The sequence below is a fragment of the Pelobates fuscus genome, chromosome 1 (genome assembly GCF_036172605.1).
Source record: "Pelobates fuscus isolate aPelFus1 chromosome 1, aPelFus1.pri, whole genome shotgun sequence".
NCBI lineage: Eukaryota > Metazoa > Chordata > Amphibia > Anura > Pelobatidae > Pelobates > Pelobates fuscus.
The window spans coordinates 435,394,085-435,416,068 of record NC_086317.1 but is presented as its reverse complement, the minus strand read 5'-3'; the positions used below and the strand labels follow the sequence as shown (position 1 = coordinate 435,416,068).

General features: G+C 41.4%; 1 protein-coding gene and 1 long non-coding RNA gene across 2 annotated transcripts in view; one reads left to right on the top strand and one right to left on the bottom strand.

Annotated features, from left to right (window-relative positions):
* The window catches only part of LOC134571325 (uncharacterized), a 172,581-nt gene extending 172,119 nt beyond the window's left edge, over nt 1-462 (bottom strand). Inside the window, exon 1 of the long non-coding RNA XR_010085197.1 lies at nt 412-462. This is a non-coding gene — a long non-coding RNA (uncharacterized LOC134571325). The remainder of the gene's footprint in view (nt 1-411) is intronic.
* The window catches only part of MTUS2 (microtubule associated scaffold protein 2), a 354,305-nt gene that overhangs the window by 188,816 nt on the left and 143,505 nt on the right, over nt 1-21,984 (top strand). The gene's annotated exons all lie outside the window — the stretch shown is intronic.

Below are 21,984 nucleotides of genomic sequence, written 5' to 3'. Positions count from 1 at the left end.
TCCAGCAATGTTTCACCAACATGGCTTTACTTACTATCAGAGCTAAGTGGCAGAAAAAAATCTTTCAATGGATAATAAAAGCCTCGTTAGAAGAGGTATGCGGCTCTTTTCTATATTGAAAACCATACATTAAAATAGGTATACAATATACATACATGGGATTCGTCTTTTGACATAAGAGAGCTGAGCATCTCTCGGCTCAATATGCTGCAGGTCGGAATTTAAAAAAAACGAAAAGAGAGCTAAGGTCCTAGGGATTTACTCACTTGTGATGGAAGTGTGATAATGTTCAATCGAAATTGTGACTTTTTAGAAATTAACATTGTTACAACTCCCACTCCAGCTGTCAGTTAGACAACTAGTCTTGTTACGTTCTGGTAGGTCAGACCAGTGGAGCGAAATCCAATTTACTTCTAATTGAGCTGCATTAGGAAGTCTGTGATTGGACAGCCACAGAAAGTCCAGGCGGGGCTAGAAGGGGAAGGGGTTTGTAAAGAAGCAGACAAGAGAACTGCAGCTAAACTGTAAACTGTTTTTAGATCTACCCCAAGTGAAAAAAATGCATAAATAAATGCATGAATGTTTTGATTTGGGGTATATCTACTAAATAGTAATTTTAATTTTTTTAATTTAAAAATAAATAAATTATGTAGCCAGTGGATTCCCATTGCCAACCAGGTTACACAAACTTATACTGATAATGCAGAAGTATAAAATTGACATTGAGAGGGTGGCAGAAGAGGGGGGTATCTCTGTGTAACAAGAACAACACTGTTTTTAGTCAAATTACATCAGGGTCAAACCTGGGTACAGTACCGTTAGAGAGTCCCTTTAACCCCTTAAGGACCAAACTTCTGGAATAAAAGGGAATCATGACATGTCACACATGTCAGGTGTCCTTAAGGGGTTAAGGTTTGCATTTTTAAAACATGTTAATCTATATCCTATAAAGGTAAATATAGCGTATATTTGTGCAAAAATGCATCTGATGGGGCATTATGTAAATCCGCCTTATCCTTATTTTTATTAGATTTGTTCTATAGTACCTCGTTAAGGTGTCCCTTTATGTTAAAATGTGAACATTTTTAGGTTTATTTGATTATTATCACAGTTCTCAATAGACTCGGCTCAGCTTGTTTGAAGTCTTACCTTGATCCTGGCTCATACTTATATAAATTGTATTCATGTCTTCCATTTCGAATTGTAAAGAATAAAATGTTACTTGGCTAATAATTGAAAACCCTTTTGTGACATTTAATGAGAGCTATATCCAAATACTGGTTCACAAAAGTGTCTGCAGCCATTTATCTTTCGGTCCTATGTTTCTGCTGTCATCTAATGTTTATGGAATTGCCTCTGACATTCACAGTGTGAATCATATCATGAAAAAGCAGCCAAAAGATTATTTCACGAAGGATGATTATTGTGGAGGAAACCGAACGGTTGGGGCACCGGGGATTGTCTTTTATGGGTCAAGAAAATCCCTTTTGTGATAAATTAATATTGCAAGGTATTTTTTCCTGGTCTAACTCTTTCACTCTCTGATAGAGTACATGAATTCAATTATTATATGTCTGTATTATATTATTATTTGGCAAAACTGTAAGGGTACATGAAGAATAGAGTTTAAAGTGCCTAAAAAAAATACAGATATAAACTTTACAATCTCTCTTTTTTTTCTTTGTTTACACTTATTAATATTAAGCTGTGTTTTGATGTTAAAAAGGAAAAAAAGTTTCCTTTTTTTCCGTTCATTATTGTGATAATGTATTGACACCATATCATTACTTCCATTTGTAAACTGTCGTGATCAAGGGCGTCAGCATTGGAAGGGGTATTTGCTGGCAGCAGCTAGAACCCCAGATGGGCCTCTGAAAGCCTAAATGGGTCTAAATTTCGCTATTAATTACCTTAAGCCCACATCCTGTGTTCTGTGCCAGGCAGGGCAGGGGACTAAGGGCTAACAGTAACAGCAAAATGCTGAAGACAATGGAGGAGATGGGGGGTATCTCTGCTGGGAGAAAACCACTGGCTCGGCACCCGTGAGTTTGACTGTACAAAGTGTTGCCCCGGATTACCATGACAACGCTCTGAACACTTACCCTTTCGGGGGGCCGGCCGGGGTCCTCTGTTCGAGCTGCGCGCGGTCCTGCTGCTGCACGAGCCGCGCGCGGCTCATCCTAAGGCAGGAACAGGAAGGCGGGCAGTGACCGCGAGAAATCTCGGGCGTGCTCTTAAAGGGACTGTGGGAGCCTAAATTGGAACAGGCCTCCCATTGGTCCCTGTCATGCCCCACTCCCCATACACTTACCTTTTGGGGGCGTGGAGATGACAGGAACCAATCAAAATAGTTGTTTAGCTATTTAAACTCACCTTTTTCCCTTGATTCCTTGCCCTATCGCGGTTTCTGTTTCAGTTCCCTTTAGCGCTTGTTGTGTTCAGTTGTGTTACTTCGTACTTGACCTTGGCTTTGTTTTCTGACTACGTTATCTCTTTATCCTTATCTGTTTTGTTTGCCGGCTTGCTGTTTACTGTGTACCAGACCCCGGCTAGTCCTAGTTTTCGTTGTCTCTTTGTGCCCTTTGAACTCGGATCGTTCCTGACTCTGTACTTCTCCTATTTACGTTGAGTCCGGACACTCTAAGGTCCGGTAGATGTATCTTCCCTCTGTGTTGTCTTCTGTTTAGCTGAATCCTGCGTGTTAGGGTATATTTTCATTACAGAAACATAGAAACATAGACTGTGACGGCAGATAACAACCATTCGGCCCATCTAGTCTGCCCAAATTTCTAAATACTTTCATTAATCCCTGACCTTATCGTATAGTTAGGATAGCCTTATGCCTATCCCACGCATGCTTAAACTCCTTTACTGTGTTAACCTCTACCACTTTAGCTGGAAGGCTATTCCATGCATCCACTACCCTCTCAGTAAAGTAATACTTCCTGATATTATTTTTAAACCTTTGCCCCTCTAATGTAAGACTATGTCCTCTTGTTGTGGTAGTTTTTCTTCTTTTAAATATGGTCTCCTCCTTTACTGTATTAATTCCCTTTATGTATTTAAATGTTTCTATCATATCCCCCTGTCTGACATATTCTATATTGAAACTGGATATCTTGTTCAAACTGAACAGTCTACCCTTATCCTTTATTGGAGCTACCAAGCTGTATAGACCACAAAAAGCTTAACCAACATTCATCTGATTTAATTTACTGCAAAAAAGAGTCACAGAAAATAACTACATCCTAGAAAAGCTTCAAAAGACACACATGCCCCTAGGGAAATAAAACGCAATAAGCATATGGCTGGACACACGTTTTGGCATTAAATCGCGCCCTCATCAGTGACCGAGGCAGCTCTCCTGACATCTTAACATTTTCTTCCAGACATCACTCGCTATAGCTGTGAGACATTTTATAGAGGATAACGCAGCCTCAGAGGATCTAATGTAGAAAATGTTGTACTCTTGGACATATACCAGGACAGGACTCCTAGAGACTTTGTCATAACCTCTGATTTTAGAAAAATCAAACCATTTGCTAGCAATTCTGCTAACACAATATATAGATGAAATTAGATTTTCTGTCATTTAAGATTGCGTTGTATTTGTCATGAAAGATACCATTTAAAGATAGCTGCAAATAACAGCTGTGTAATTTTGTTAAGAAATTAATTGGATCTCCCAAACACTTGTGATTTAGAAATTCTATCAGTCCAATAGGTAATATGTTATAAAATATTTTGATATATACTGGCAGATTAATTTATTAGTGGAACATGCTAAATTTAGCAAGCACAAAATGGTCAAAATATTCACATATATATCATGCCTTAAACATCCCTCTAAGGAGACAGATTGACCTGGGGACCATACTATCTCATCGTATAATGATTGTCTTTTTGTGAGAGGGAAGTGAAGCTTCTAAGGATGAATTTCGGAATCCACTGGGTCTTCATTAGTTTGGCTTTTTGATATTTCAACTACTTAAAGACATCTAGCAGAAATACTTTTTTTCTGTCTTCATTTGCACTGTTCAAAATAGAAAAATATGCGTAGCTTTTTTTTTTTGCAGTGCATATGAGGGTAACATACAGGCATGTGGTACCCCAAAGACAGTCCGCATGCATAGTTCAAAACAGTGATAGCATATCAATAAGAACAGTGGGGTATGTTATAACAGTGCACTAATTTTATATTTAAGTACAGGAGTGTCGAGTTTAACCCCTTAAGGACACATGACATGTGTGACATGTCACGATTCCCTTTTATACTGCAAGTAGGGGCATATCTATTAAACAGTGAGCAGCCTGTGGCTGCTCACTGTAAAAAAATAAAATAAAAAATAACTAAAGGGGGGGACCTATTGCCCTCCCCGGCCCCCAGCCCTGAGCGGCGGGTGGGGGCACTAATGTAAAATAATGGGGGGGGGGACACCTATTGTCCTCCCCCCGGGCCCCCACCCCTGAGCGGTGGGTGGGGCCCCTAAATACTAATAAGGGGGGACCTAATGTCCTCCCCCCTGGCCCCCACCCCTGAGCGGTGGGTGGGGCCCCTAAATTATAATAAGGGGGGACCTAATGTCCTCCCCCCTGGCCCCCACCCCTAAGCGTTGGGTGGGGGCCCAAAATACTAACAAGGGGGGGACCTAATGTCCTCCCCCCTGGCCCCCACCCCTGAGCGGTGGGTGGGGCCCCTAAATTATAATAAGGGGGGACCTAATGTCCTCCCCCCTGACCCCCACCCATGAGCGGAGGGTGGGGGCCCTAAATTGGAATAAGAGGGGGACCTAGTGTCCTCCCCCCTGGCCCCCACCCCTGAGCGGTGGGTGGGGCCCCTAAATACTAATAAGAGGGGGACCTAGTGTCCTCCCCCCTGGCCCCTACCCCTCAGCAGCGAGTGGGGGCCCTAAATACTAATAAGGGGGGGACCTAAGGTCCTCCCCCTGGCCCCCACCCCTGAGCGGCGGGTGGGGGCCCTAAAAACAATGTCGTCATCCCCCAGGTGACATGGGGTCCCCAAACCCCAAATAAAAATTATCCCCCTACCTACCCCCCTCACCCTAAAAATAATGAGGGGCGGACCTTTAACTATGTACCTGTAAAAAAAAAAAAACATTCAATGTTTTCTTTCTTCTAAAATCTTCTTTTTTCAGCCCCAAAAAAGGCCAAATAAAAAACCATAATAACCGACGCAATTATAAAAAAAAAAAGAGCGCAAAAAAAAATAATCCTTCTTCACCCATGGAGGGCTCCGCGCAGACTGAGCTCTGCAGGGCGGGGGAAGGCTTATAAAGCCTTGCCCTGCCCTGCAATTAGGCTCAGAGCACTCTGATTGGTGGGTTTAAGCCATCCAATCAGAGTGCTCTGACAGGTTAGGGCACCCACCCGCCGCTCAGGGGTGAGGGGTGGGGGGGGAACTTTTTTTTTTAACAGTGAGCAGTCACAGGCTGCTCACTGTTTACTAGACATGCCCCTACTCACGGTATAGCGAGTAGGGGCAAAATTTACTAATACTAAGTCATTTTTACTTAGTATTAGTAAATGTGGCTGAAATTTGTTGAAGTGCCGAAGTTACGAAGTTGCCAAAAGTTCCGAAGTCTTGACGTGCCGAATTGCCGAAGTCCCGAATTGCGAAAATCCCGAATTTCGGAATGCCGAACCGAAATTTTCCCCATGCACATGCCTAGCTCCCATTACTATTGTGTTTGCATACATGTATGTCTCATTCAGCCATTGTACTGAGCTATAAAATATATTGGTGTTTCATTGGTAATTAAGTTTAAAAGGTGAGACAGGTTCCCAATACACAGAATTGTCTCATTAAAAGTCTGGTCATCAAGTAAGTTTTAAGGACACGTTGGACTGAAGCCAATGCTTTATCATCCTTTCATTATCTGTCTTACAATAAATACATCCAACCTTCACAATATCTTAATTTTCACTTCCCTTTCAAGTTTCCTTTGTGAATCTCTTTTAATGATCGGCTCAGAGCTCTTAGATTACAATCACACATGTTCTTCCTTTCTACTCTGAAAACTGCAAGGCAGCGCACCATATTTAAGATCTTGCTGAGTTGGTTGACATCTCACTAAGATAATGACTGACTCTAAGGAATAAGATATTCTCCAGGCATGAGTTTTAAAACCAGGCTGTCTTGTACATTCACTAGAGAAGTAGCATTAAATATACAGACACGTGATTGGTGTGCAGATTAAAACTATTTAGAATTTACATTTAAAAGGGAAATCTGTGCTTTTTCCGTGTTTATTATACATACAACCTGACGATGTTGTGCACTAAACAGTAAGGTCGGAATGCCTGCCACATTTAGTAACATGTATCAACTTTATCTTTTGTTGTTCTGTTTCGAAGAGCAGCATTCACTCATTCTTCATGACTCCTAAAACTAAAGCATTGGTGGAAGTGGATAATAGTATTAAGTAACATAATTAATTATGTGAGCAATGCATGACAACATATTTAATCAATCAGGCTCTCAGGCTAAGTCTTAAAGATTTGTATTAATCCACAGGCCTGGACTTTGATGGCTGATGTGGCAGTACTGTTGTTATTGAGGGGCTTGAGGGTTAAAGCTCCTGATGTAGGTTTGTAAAGCCCCAGACAACAAAATATTAAAGAGACACTATAGTCACCAGAACAAAGACAGCTTATTGTATTTGTTCTGGTGAGTAGAATCATTCCCTTCAGTCTTTTTGCTGTAAACACTGTCTTTTCAGAGAAAATACATTGTTTACATTGCCGCCTAGTGATAACTCCACTGGCCAGTCCTCAGATGGCTGCTAGGGGACAGTGTGCACACTGTGCAGTACTGCCATTCAGTGTATCCACCCTCTGCACGCAGACACTGAACTTTCCTCATAGAGATGCATTGATTCAATTCATCTATATGAGAAGATGCTGATTGGCCAGGGCTGAGTTTGACTTGTGCTGGCTCCCCCTGATCTGCCTCCTTGACAGTCTCAGCCAATCCTATGGGGAAGCATTGTGATTGGCTGAGATCGTCACTTCTGATCACTTCTGCAAGCGGCAGCAGCTACAGACTTGAATACAAGTTAGATTTTACTATATTTAGGGAGGCAAGGTGGGCCAGGGGGGTTAGATGGTTCCAGTGTTGGCAGTTATGTCCACCATGGCAGGCCTTACACTTTTTCCTCCATTGGGCAGTTTTGTGTCTAAAACAACTCTATAACAAGAAAACATTTACAAATAAATCAGGAGCTGTAAGCTGTATAAAATGTAACTTCTATATTTATCTTGACTGAGGACCTTTAAACTCCATGTCTGAAAGCATCATTAATGTATAGAATGTATTCTGCATATTTACTCTCTCTCCATTTAAAAGTTAATAGAAAATGAACTTTTAAAGCTGTGATGCTCTATGTCATAATTTAATTAGCATCTTCAGAGGTCGACATTGTCGTTTAGATGATTTGACCTTTGTAAAAAGAGTTTGTCATTCCATCATTGATACGGAACAGCTTATTCACTTGACTTTAATTATATACTGTGCATTTGCCAAATGGCTGGAGGCTTAACAAGTGCATCAGTGTATGTAAATGTTAGCTAAATACTAAAGTACACTGTTCTATTATAACATGACATTTAATTTTAGGAAGTTAGATTTGGTTCACTTTCTAATTACATTTTCAAAAGTCAGAGTATGGGTAATTCATTGAAAAAAAAAATGTTTTTTCTTCTTTTATGAAACTGACCATTTTTACGCAGAAAAAAACCCTTCTAAATGCCACTGCACTGAGGGAGAGACATGCTGCTACAGGAAAACAACTTCGCGGGGACTTCTAAACATGCTGTAGGTGTTCCAATAAATGGGGTCCAATTCAAAAAGACATGAAGTCTCAATTCGGGAGTTAAAGGAAAACTGCAAGCACCATACCAACTTTAGCACACTGGGGTTATGGTGCCAGGAGTACCCTAGCACTTACTCATTGTAAGGAGCTAATCCATTTTAGAAAAGTTTGACATCTTACTTGTGGTCCGCTGGGCACTGCTCTCCACCTCTCCACCAAAGGTCTCAATTGATGCTCTCAGTCAATGAGCTAGTCCTTCGTTTAGGAGAGCTAATGGCAGTCACTGTTTCTGAGCATCCTATTCTCGATAGGAAGTATGGAGGTGGGTAGCAGTGCCAGACGGACCCCCGATAAGAGGTGAAACAGTAAAAAAAATGGTTGCACTACACACAGTTGGGAGGGGCATGGCACTTCTTGCACCATAACCACTACATCATGCTATAGTTGTTATGGTGCTTGGTGTGTTTCTTTTACTCCTGATTTAGGATCTAATTAAGGTGCTATGCTAAATGCATTTTAATATTAATTATATTACAAATGAAGAATGGAACCTGGAGCTAAATTTCCAGTTGAAGAATAAGTCACTAGGCTAATTCCATATAAAATATTTTAACAAAAAGAGTTTAAGCAACAATTCTATAAATGTGCAGGTTATTTAAAAGACAATACTTTTATTTAAATCAGAGATTACAAACTTGCAAACAGCTCCAAATAAGGTTTGGCGCAATTCAAATGATTTGAAAGGAATAGAGTTCAATGTGAGGTTTTATGTGCTAAATATGTGTCTTCATCCTTCAGTGCCCTCCCTGTGTATTTCACCAACCAGTGACTTACCAATGACTTTGCAGACCTTGAATGCAGCATTAAATTAATTGGTGCATGTTATTGACTTTTAACAAATATACAGTTTAAGTAATCATGGAATGAAGCCATAACCGTTACCATGTATTGTGTCTTCTGTATACAGTCTGCCATCACTGTTCATTTACCTCCCTTACTATATGAAGTATATAGCTGTGAAAATAAAGGGTGTATACAGTGTAAACAATGCAAACAAGTGTGGTAGCTAGAATGCCACAGACCACCTGAGTGGGAAACCCCTCACACCACTCTATATAACATAAATAAATACATACAAAAGGTGGTAAATCACACTTCCGGTTATATCTGTAAAAAATAAATATAACACGCACAATAGTGTAATACGGTTGGTATAACTGGACAGTGCAGAATTCTCAAAATGAGGTACTCACAAACGTGGAGCCAATGACGTGTGGCTCTCACTGATATCGCCTTGGGACGTTTTTTGGAAGGATGTCCCTCTCCTGCCTGGCTCACTGCTCCCACTTGATTTCCACACGATTCCACGATGGGTTGGTGTACTCACTTTCTCAGGAACAATAGATAAATAATCAGGCTCTTTGATGAGTAGAAAATGGCATAAAAAGCCAATGAATTTATTCTTGTAAAAGCAAAATATAAAAGCAAAATATAAAAACACACTGTATTAAAATAGCATGTAAAATGATGCAGAACTTTTAGCAAAAAACTGCTAAAAGAAAAGGTAGCCAAATGGCTAATGGGTAGTCCGAAACGCGTTTCGCCCCTATTGGGGCTTTTTCAATCGGTAATAGAGTCCAAAATCTTCTCTGGCGGCTTTTTCTTGCATTGCGTCTTTTTTACTTCCAGGATTTCGCCGTGGAACGCACTGTGCGTTCCAAATCACTTCCGGGTTCGGGTTTTTTCTTTTGGAACGCATTGTTGCGTTCCACTTCGTTCTCCACGTCACTTCCTAGTCTCAGATCTCGGTCGTTCACAGCACTTAGTGTATTTTACCATACACAAACCAGTCTCTTATTTTAGTATGGAGGAAACAGTCTCTTTATAGCCTCAATTAAACAGATAAATCTCATTAGTAATATATCACCAAAAAATATGCACTTCTTTTTTATTTGACCATAATGTAAAAAGGGAAAGAAGGGAAAGGAGTGACCTTAAAATATATAAGGGATAACCACTAAGATGTGTCAAATCCATCTATTGTATGACCGATAAAGGTATAGTTAATACAAGGATAATATGCAAAAAAGAAAGTCTTCTTAACTAATACTCATTTAAAGGGGGCAAAAATAGACCCCCCTTACATTGTGTGGAGGCTTCTAACAACATACAATTAGTATATAGCTGCCTATGAAAACACAGCCAAGGTGTGTAGTATACACTGCTTGGTTATAATATGTTCCAAACTTATTTTGTGATATCAAAAGTCCTATGTACCGTATGTAATATAAGCATGTATGGGTGAGCTATTCGTGCTTGGTGCAAGTGGATATGTATCTCCCTCAAAAGACAATAAAGTAAATTGCAGTTATTTTGTTGCATTTTATTAATTGGAGCGGCCCTTGTCATCTGCACATTTAATAAAAACATAAAAAACAAAAACCACAAAGAAACTACTATTCAAACATAATGGCATAATAATATGGGTGTTTTATGTCTGAGAATCCCTGTTTATGGTTTAGAACACTTTAATTTATCCACCTATGTTTAGATAAGGATACCCATAAGATTCGCCTGTAGATCCCTGCTTCTATTTGAGATGAAATGTGACTTCCCCACCCATGCAAACCTTCTCTGTGTTCAGATACTTTGAGGATTTATTTTTAAAGATACATTCCATGATAACATTTAGCAATATGCAGAAGCATTCCACTCAAGCCAGTGGCGTTAGTACCACTTTAAGAATGTTGTTTAATAATTGTGCTTATACATAAACCCCATTGTCTGTAAATTAGGTCAACATTGCAGCAACATGATTCACCACTTCAAAGTTCAAGCCCGTTACTATACTAGCTCACTCTGCCAATGTCTATAACATTGCTTGGCTCTTACTTATCTTTTAATTGCATTTTTGGTAATCTCAAAATTCAAGTTCGGTACATGACTATGGCTCTCTTATTAAATAGTCCAAAAATATATATTCACATGAGTGGTTGAGAAAAATCGGCAGCGCTCCCTGAAATCATCATGTTTACGTCAAATGGAATATAACATTTTTTTTTACATTAATGGCAGCAATTTTTCACATTTGTCTCCTGGAATTAAGGAATCAAAATGGACAATTTCTATAAATCTCATTAGGGTTTTTTTTACCCTACAAAAAAAGGGGAGTTTGAAGAAATACCTAGCAAGAATTGTTATTAATAAATATAGGAAAACAAATATGCTTAGGGTATTCATTGTTATAACAGCCCCCTCAAAAAATAAAAGTAAACCCAGTCCGTATTCATGTTGTGAAAACTAAAACTACTACTTAAATCTTACTCCTATTACATTGCAGGATTCTATATAGAACTGTTGCTAGCTTAAAATACAGACGATAAAGTTTACTGCGGGAATAAATTAAGCTTTGTACTATAGGTATGCATATATTTTGTCACAAATTATTTTGGGGCAAAAGGGCCGTTCCTCTACATCCATCAGACTTTCCTGTCAAAAATGCCAATGCCAATGAGCAAATTATGCTGGTGAAAGTGTATGAATGAATTGTCACAAATCTTCCAGCCGTCTGTGACATCCAACTAGCTTGTTAGTGGCTGATTATTTTGCTTGTTTGACAGACAGTGGATGAACCGGAAACGTTGGGTGTGTGTAAGGCTAAAAAACAAAATAGTTAAAAAAAGATAATGTGTCCCAGAAAAGTATATATGGAATGGGTGCAGGATAAATAAGAACACCTACAAACTGCAAGTGAGTACTCCATGCAAATCTTACCTAGCTCAGCCTGTTGCATTTAGCACTGTTCTAAAATCCGAATAGCACCTCTATCAGTCTAATACAGGGACAGCTGTCCACAAGGAAGATTTTTTTTTTCCAACATATGTAACCAGGGCAATGTAAACAATGCATATTAATTTTACCTCTATCCCAAGTGTATCATTTCAATAGGTAACTATAAAACTACGCTGCTACTATTTTACTGTTGAAAATGACTACTGTTATATGTAACCTGTTGCTAATCAAACCATGTGTTAACTACATATGATAGATTCTTTAGGCATTGGTGAAATGCAAGGTAATATTAAACTTTGGTTGAAACGTTGGTTCTGCAGTCTTCATTGCAGCATTGGAGAACCAGCCAGTGTGCAAATCATTGCCAACATAACTATTGATGTCACTGGGCAGATCTTGTAGAGGAGAGTTGGCGTGGTCTAGAACAGTGTTCTCCAACCCAGTCCTCATGGAGCACCAACAGACACAGTGCAGGATTTATGGGTGTCCCTGTTTTATTCCAATAGAGATACTCACAACACCTGGACTGTTGGTGGTCCATGAGGACTGGGATGGGGAACACTTGTCTAGAAGGAGCATAGAAATGTTCTTGTCAACTGAAAAGCTCTCTTTATTTCTGTTTTGTTTTTTTTCTCTTCATTTCTTTGTCATATTTAATCAATGTATACAGGTGTAGAAGCTTTCCTAAACTTAGACAGTAGTGTTTGTCAATTACCTTATTCATTCCTGCAGGTGTAAAGGTTTGCTGAAGTTGGGCAGTATCTGTCAATCGATTACTTTATAGCTGATGTACGAAGAAGGGTCACTCGAATTTTGCACGGTCTTCCTATACCCACCTCTGCCTCTAGTAGTCAGATAGTGGTTGTGTTATAGCTGGAATACCAACATTCTCCGTAGTTCTGCAACAGCAACAGCAACAGCAATATGTAGCATGCATTCTCAAAAACCTCAAAGGAAATAATGTATGTTTAAACAGATGATTTGTGGTTGGTTGGAGGTTTGTTGTTTGTGATTGTATGGAGCCTACGATGTGGCATTAAAGAGGAAATTATGCTGCTGTATTAATGCTAAAGATATTTAAACTTGAAAGGGATAAAGGCCATTTTGTGCAATCTAATGTAAATAAAGTTTTTTTGGGCATGAGGGCTGCAGACAGTTTAGTTTACTAGATCTCTATCTGCTATTTACATATGATTGATGCTAAGAAGATTAAATCATGGATCTGTTTGGAAGGTGCGTTTTAGTTTACTGATTTTCCAGAACGACGTAGAATCTACACCAGAAAATGTAGTAATCTTAACCTCTAACCACTTGTAAACAAATAGCAAATACTTTTGTGGTTTGCATGGGGCTATTTTTCCACACAAAAAATGTCTTTCTTCATTGCAACATTATTACTGGGCGGGATATCCGATAGTTTTGCACATAAATAAAGAGTGAATTTTTAAAAATGTTGTTTTATTTGCAATACTACATTAAGCTTGCTGCCTGTAGTTTAAAATGAAATTAGTCAATAACCAAATTCATTGGCGACACAGAGATTCTGGAGCAGTCTTGCAAGCTCATGATTTCCATTCTAATGGAGAAAATTAAAGGTGCTTTGCTTTGGCCAAATTAAAACTGAAACTACAGATTAAATCAATGTTTTCTCCTACAAGTGGCTTGTTCACCATTTATTTTGTAGCATTAATTGTGACAAGGTGCACAACTTTTAAAAACGTTTGAATTTTTTTTAAGATAGCTGTCTCCAAGATTGGCTTATATTGTAGATGCAATTAATATTTCCTATTGGTTTTGAGATGCATATAGTGAAGAGCAATTCACTATACAGAGAAAGATCACGGTTGACTTACTATTTTAAAAATGATAAATTACAGGAGATACTGTTGCAAACATGACATGCCTTGTTTCTATATCCATCCAATGGTAAATAAAGAAAATAAAAAATTAAAAAATATAAAGCGTCAACATTCCACTATGCCATAGCTATCATTAACCCCTCTCATAAGCTAAAACTCAGGATAGGTTGCAGTAAAACACTGTTCCTATCCCACCCAAAACCCTCACTTCCTGAGTCCACACCTGCTACAAAATAAAGTAAACATTTGCATCCATAAAGCCCTTTTTGTCCTTTTCGGCAGCCCAACTAAATCCTTCAAATTACACCTATACCCCTGTTTAGTGTCACAGCCTTATTTCCCAGTTAATGTCCCCACAGCCATACCTTTCCCAGTAAGCATGGCCAGTACAAGGATTTATGCCGTCCTAGGCAAAAAAGATTTTGCCACCTAGGCAAAAAACTAATTGCCACCTCATTCGCTCCACCGTGGGCATGTAGGTTTATCCCCACAAGATAAAACATTGCCTTACCTTGAAGGGTTAAACAAGATTCTAGTAGCTGTCACAGTGACAGTAACTAGAGACACCTTCGCTACAATGCCATGTTTACATATGCACACACACTGACTCAAACTCATTCACTCACTCACACTCAATGGTTCACACAATCACAATCAGTGACCAATGCACACATAAATACACTGACACACAGAGTGACACACACACGCGCACAGACACACACTGACTCAAGCAGACATACACTGACTTATGTAGACTGACATACACCCATACACACACTGGCCCATGCAAACACACACTCTGACCCATGCAGACATGCACACACAAAGATCCAAGCAGACACGCACACACACTGACCCAAGAAGAGACACACACTGATCCAGACACACACACACACACTGATCCAGACTTAAACAGACACACATAATGATCCAGACACACAAACACAGACCCAAGCAGATACACACTGACCCAAGCAGATACACACTGACCCAAGCAGACACACACAGACCCAAGCAGACAAACACACACATTGATCCAGACACACACACACTGACCCAAGCATATACACACACACTGATTCGAGCAGACACACACACACTAATCGTGCAATGTGTCCGTGCACTGCTGGGATATGAGTTATGGGGGGGGGGAGTCTCAGTGCTCTTTGCGTGCTGAGGTTAATGGCACTGGGCGCTAGTTTGCTCCCTAGCGCCTGGTGCCATGACCACTGGCACACAATACAGAATGTATCTCACATAGAGGGGGGCGACCCTTTAAGAAGCACCGGCCCTGCCAGTAAGTGTCTTTTATAGCCACATTGCTCATTGAGTAATGCTCTCCACAGCCATAGCCCCAAATAATGGCGCCTAGAGCCATATCCCCAGTTAATGGTCCCTCAGCCAAATGCATCCAGTACATCTCCCTACAGTTATTACACAATTAAATTAGACCCATGTAATGGGGCCCCTTCTGGATCGCTACCTTGCCGTGGTGAAGGGACTTCAATGAAGCTATGAGCTATACCATGTAGGGGCACCAAAGATGGGCAGGTCATAGCAGAGAAGTCAGACGAATCGCGGTCCACTGGAGAAGGAACTAGCAACCCACTCCAGTAACTTTGCTAAGATAAACTATATGGACAAGCACAATCAGAGACATAGCGATATGGCACTGGAAGATGAGCCCCTCAGGTCAGAAGGTGCCTATCACATTACTGAGGAAGAGTAGAGGGCGAGTACGAGTAGCACCAGATCTAATGAAGTAGTTGGGCCAAAGCCGAGAGGACACCCAACTGCAGATGTGTTTGGAGAGGAAAGGGAAGTCCGCTGCTGCAAAGAACAATTTAACATAGGAACCTGGAATGTTAGAACTATAAACCAAGGCACATTGGATGTGATCAAACATGAGATGACAAGGTTAAACATCGATGTCCTCAGAATTAGTGAACTCAAATGGACTGGAATCAGGCATTGCACATCAGACAACCATCACATCTTCTACTGTGGTCAAGCATCCAGCAGTGCTTGGCTAAAACCCGATAAATGACAGAATGATGTCAATTTGAATTCAAGGTAATTCAAGGTAAGCCATTTAACTTCACATGGATCCAAGTTTATGCTCCAACCATGGATGGTGAAGAGCCTGAAATTGTCCAGTTCTATGAAGATATTCAACACATGATAGATATAACACCAAGAAAATATGTTACTATTCTCATAGGAGACTGGAATGCTAAAGTAAGGAACCAAAAGACACCTGGAAAAACTGGCAAGTTTGGCCTTGGAGTTCAAAATGAGATTAGTCAGAGATTAGTAGAATTCTGTCAAGATAATTCTCTGGTCGTAGCAAACACCCTCTTCCAACAGCCTCCGAGACGACTCTACACATGGACATCACCAGATGGACAATATAGAAATCAGATTGACTATATACTTTGCAGCCATAGATGGAGGAGCTCTATACAGTCAGCAAAAACAAGACCTGTAGCTGACTGATGCTCGGACCATGAGCTTCTCATTGCAAAGTTCAGAATTAAACTGAAAAATAAAAGAGGGAATACCATCAGATCAATCAGATACAACATAAATAATATCCCTTGTGAATATGCAGTGGAAGTAAAGAATAGATTTGAGGGACTAGACATGGATGATAGAATGCCTGAAGAACTTTGGACCGAAGTTTGCAATATCATCCAGGAAACCACAAGAAAAACTATCCCCAAAAGAAAGAAATCTAAGAAGGCAAACTGGCTAAATGATGAGGCTTTAACCCCTTAAGGACCAAACTTCATGCCATGTGTCCTCAAGGGGTTAAAAATAACCCAGGAAAGAAGGAAATCGAAAGGTAGTGGAGATCGGAAAGAATTTGTCCAACTGAATGCAGAATTCCAAAGGATAGCAAGAAGAGACAAGGACACATTCTACAATGAGCAATGTAAAGAGATAGAAGAAGATAACAGAATGGGAAAGTCAAGACATCTATTCAAGAAAATTGGGGATCCAAAAGTTATCTTTAATGCCAAAGTAGGTGTGTGATAAGACAAAAATGGCAGGGATTTAACAGAAGAAGATCAGATAAAGAAGAGATGGCAGGAATACACTCAAGATCTAAAATCTAAATCTTGGAGAGCAAAGTGAGGTGGGCCATAGGATGCCTTGCAGATAACAAGGCTGCAGGATTTGATGAAATCCCAATTGAACTATTCAAAATTCTGCAAGATGATGCTGTGAAAATTCTGCTTGCCTCATGCCAAGAAACTTTGAAAACTCAAGAGTGGCCAAAAGACTGAAAAAGGTCAGTCTCCCAATCCCAAAAAAATGCAATGCCAAAGAGTGCACCAGTTATCGAACAATTACACTAATTTCACATGCCAGCAAGGTAATTCTTAAGATCCTACAAGCTCGACAATATATGGACCAGGAATTACCAGATGTACAAGTTGGGTTCCAGAGAGGACGAGGCACAAGAGACCAATGTATGATGGATAAGAGAGAAAGCCAGATAGTTCCAGAAAAACACCTACTTCTGCTTCATAGACTATTCTAAAGCCTTTGACTGTGTGGATCACAACAACATGTGGCAAGTTCTTAAAGAGATGGGAGTACCAGAATATCTCATCCACCTCCTGAGGAATCTGTATATGGACAAATAAGCCACAATCAGAACTGAACATGGGACAACAGAATGGCTCAAGATTGGGAAAGGAGTGCAAAAGGTTGTATATTGTCACCTTATTTATTCAACTTATATGCGGAATACATCATGCGTAAGGCTGGGCTAGATGAATCCAAAGCTGGAATCAATATTGTTGGAAGAAATATCAACAACCTCAGATACGCGGATGATACTACTCTGATGGCTAAAAGTGAGGAAGAATGAAGGACCTGTTGATGATGGTAAAAGTGCAAAAGCTGGCTTGCTGCTTAACGTTAAAAAGACTAAGATCATGGCAAACAGCAATCTCAGTTCCTAGCAAATAGATGGGGAAGAAGTGGAGGTAGTGACAGATTTTATTTTTTTGGGATCCAAGATCTCTTCAGATGATGACTGTAGCCATGAAATTAGTGTTTGCTTCTGGGGAGCAAAGCTATGGCAAGCTTGGAGAAGCTGGTAAAAACTAAAGATATTACAAAGGTCTGCATAGTCAGAACTATGGTATTCCCAGTAGTAACATACGGATGTGAGAGCTGGATTATAAAGAAGGTTGAGCTTGGTAGAATTAATGCCTTTGAACTGTGGTGTTGGTGAAAACTGATTAGAATCCCTTGGATTGCACGAAGATTGCAAGAAGATCCAATAAATCCGTACTACAGGAAATCAAGACAAGCTGTTCACTGGAAGCTATGATCATGAGGCTGAAGCTGAAATATTTTGTCCATATAATGAGAAGGCAGGATTCTCTAGAGAAGACTCTGATGCTGGGAAAGATGGAAGGCACACGAATAAGGGGATGACATAGACAGAGATGGATAGATGAGGTCACTGAAGCCACAAACATGAGGTTGTTGGAGCTCATAGGGGCAGTGACTGACAGATGTACATGGCGTGCTATGGTCCATATGGTCATGGAGAGTCGGACATGACTGAACGACTAAACAACAACAATGGTGTTGGGAGGGTTTGCGTTAAACTCTGTACATTTACACATGTGAGTATAAGCATAAACTTTGTACAATAAAACAGTGTTTTTTTACAATTTCATGTATTGGCTGAAGAAAATCAGTGTATAATGTTGTATTATTTTAAGAGAAACAAGGATGAAAAAAAAAACATTCCCTATTGTTTTTTAAATGCACCATGTAGAAAATGCAATACACCTATGTAAAAAAAAAACAAATTAAAATAATAAGAAAGATTCCAGAGAACTTTCCCAAGCTGTGTAAAATGACACAGAGCACTGTGATTGGATGGTTTTCAAGCCATCCAATCACAGTGCTCTGTGTCATTTTACACATCGTGGTAAAATTCCAAAGAACTTTCCCACGCTGTGTAAAATGACAAAGAGCAATCTGATTGGCTTAAACCCACCAATCAGAGTGTTCTTAGCCTAATTGCAGGGCAGGGCAAGGCTTTATAAGCCTTCCCCCGCCCTGCATAGCTCAGTCTGCGCGGAGCCCTCCATGGGTGAAGATGGATTTTTATTTTTGCGCTCGGGTTTTTTCTTTTTCGTCTGTTTTTTTTTTGCGCTCGGGTTTATTTTATTTTATTTTAAGTTCGTCGGGTATGATGGCTTTTTATTTGGCCTTTTTTGGGGCTGAAAAATGAAGATTTTAGAAAAAAGAAGACGTCAAATGGTAAGTTTAATTTTTTTTTACAGGTTAGTTATTTTATTCCCCCCTCACTATTTTTAGGGTGAGGGGGGTAGGTAGGGGATAGTTTGATTTGGTTGGGGGGAGGGGTGACTAGGGGCTTGGGACCCATAGTCACCTTGATTGGGGGGGGGATTTTGATTTAGGGCCCCCACCCGCCGCTCAGGGGTGGGGGCCGGGGGGGACAGTAGGTCCCCCCCTTATTGTTTTTTTAGGGCCCCCATGGGTGGGGGCCGGGGGTGAGGATGGTAGGTCTCCCCACCATTCTTATCTAGGGCCCCCACCCACTGCTCAGGGGAGGGGGCCGGGGGGAGGACAGTAGCTTCCCCTCACTCTCTTCATTTAGGGCCCCCATCCACCGCTCAGGGCACCCTCTTATTGTTTTTATAGGGCCCCCTTCACCGCTCAGGGGTGGGGGCCGAGGGGGACAGTAGGTCCCCCCTTATTGTTTTTTTAGGGCCCCCACCCACCGCTCAGGGGTGGGGGCCGGGGGGAGGATGGTAGGTCCCCCCACCATTCTTATCTAGGGCCCCCACCCACTGCTCAGGGGTGGGGGCCGGGGGGAGGACAGTAGGTCCCCCCCACTCTCTTTATTTAGGGCCCCGACCCACTGCTCAGGGGTGGGGGCCCGGGGGGACAGTAGGTCCCCCCTTATTGTTTTTTTAGGGCCCCCACCCACCGCTCAGGGGTGGGGGCCGGGGGGGAGGACATGCATCAACTATGTAATTTTCCATGGGAGTTTTGCCATGGATCCCCCTCCGGCATGCCACAGTCCAGGTGTTAGTCCCCTTGAAACAACTTTTCCATCACTATTGTGGCCAGAAAGAGTCCCTGTGGGTTTTAAAATTCGCCTGCCTATTGAAGTCTATGGCGGTTCGCCCTGTTCGCCCATTCTCGAACATTTGCGGAAGTTTTCATTCGCCGTTCGCAAACCGAAAATTTTATGTTCGTGACATCACTAGTCGGCATGCCTATAGGGCTTCCGGACGCTGACATACAGTGGCTGAAGCACACCACAGCCCTTAGACTCCACACACAGCCCATTAAATATCTGGGTATCAGACTCACACAACACCATGCTGACCTGTACGCTGAAAATCACCAACGACTAATTCACACCCTATGTAAAGATCTCGACAGGTGGCATGAGAAGCCTATCTCGTGGCTGGGTAGGCTACATGCTGTGAAAATGAACCTGCTCCCACACCTTCTCTTCATCTTCCAAGCCCTACCAGTGGCAGTGACAAAGACTGTCCTTAAACCATTACAAACAGCAATAGACAACTTCATTTGGGCAGGTAAAAGACACAGGCTAGCAAGACACACGTTATATGCCCCCAAGAGTAGGGGAGGCCTTGGGCTCCCGAACTTACACCAGTACTACCTGGCAGCACAGCTAGCACAAATTTTAGAGTGGCACTCGCCCCCAGATACGCACAGATGGGTGGATATAGAAACACTCCTCATGAGCACAGACCTGCCCGTGTATTGGATATGGGTACCTAAACCTGATCGCCCGGAGTGGAGAACCACCTGCCCTGCCATCCTGAACTCGGTATGAATCTGGAACACTAACGCATCCTGTCTCACCTTTGACACCATACCTTCGAAACAAAGCTTTCCCCCCAGGCATGACCCCTCAAGATTTCCGGGGCATCGAGGACACGGGTCTACAACGGTACAATCAGCTTTTCCAAGACGACACATTCCATACCTTTGACAATTTAAAAGCCCGGGCCCAACTGACCAATAGAGACTATTTTATACCTACAATTAAGGAACTATGTGCACAAACCACACATACGTAAAGCGGCCAAAACAAAGCCCACGTTTTACGAAGCGCTCTGCCTCTCAGACGGATCGCGTGCCGGCATTATCACACGATTATATGAGCAGATTAGCGCACCCACAAAGGACTCACAGATACCCTCATACATATCACAATGGGAAGCAGAACTTTAGCTAACACTAGACAGTGGGGACTGGCAAGACATATGGGAGGCAGCGACCAAATCCTCAATATGTGTCATTCACCAAGAGCAGTGTTACAAAACAATTATGAAGTGGTACACCACCCCTGTCCAGCTCCTCCACATGGGTAAAACTCCATCTGACATCTGCTGGAGGGGTTGTGGGGAAAAGGGCACATATTTGCACATGTGGTGGACTTGCCCAAAGGTCACCCGATACTGGAATGACATAGCTCACCTTGTGACGGATGTTCTGAAAAAAACAATCCAACCTGACCCCTGGACCTGTTTACTAGCTAGACCACTCAACAATCTCCCCAACAAGGAACAAAAACTCTTAAACAAAATCAATTTGGCTGCCAGACGCGCTTTAGCGCAGACGTGGCTTCAAATAGACACCCCGCACATGGACAGGGTAATTGGAAACATCAAAGAAGCCTTTCTCATGGACACGCTCACGGCTCAGGTGCGCGACACATATACAAAATTTCTCAAGATCTGGGAACCATGGGAGGACTACACTGACTCACAAACAGTGCCTTAACCCCCAGCAGGTGACTCAACAGATGACCCGCAGGGACAGACCCTTTCATTCCTCCAGCGGTGGGTCTCACACCCCATACCTTGCCCTACCCCCTCCCCCCTCAGCATACACCCACCCGCCTCCTCCTAACGCAATCGCGCCAGTATACATGGCTAAACCAGAGAAGTCCTAAAGATATACGCCCCAGAAGCGGCAGGGTACAGATGGATAGCACAGATGGGACGTACGACCACACACCAGGGTGAGGCGTGAGAAACATGGCCTAAAGTCATAAGATGGTTGAAATACACTGCAACCAACAACAAAGGCCCATAGCTAACAGAACCTCTATGTAAAGAGGGGTTCCCCCCTCCCCCCCCCCCCCACCCAGGTTTCCCCCTCCCTTCCAGACTTTTGTTCTTCCTTTTCATTCTTAATGTATTCTTTTTGTTGTTATATAAGTGAAATTGTACCTAGAACAACTAGCTGATTTTGGACCCCAAACTTAATTTAAAAATGATGTAACATGTAAATATGCAAATTACAGATGATGGGAATTCAAAATTAAATGAATCAGATTTTTTGTTGAATAGCATTTTTTCATATATATTGTTAGGTGCCAAATAAAATAAGTATTCAGAACACTATGCATATGTATTAAGGTCTGATGTGATTTACATTACTTTATAGCAATCCAA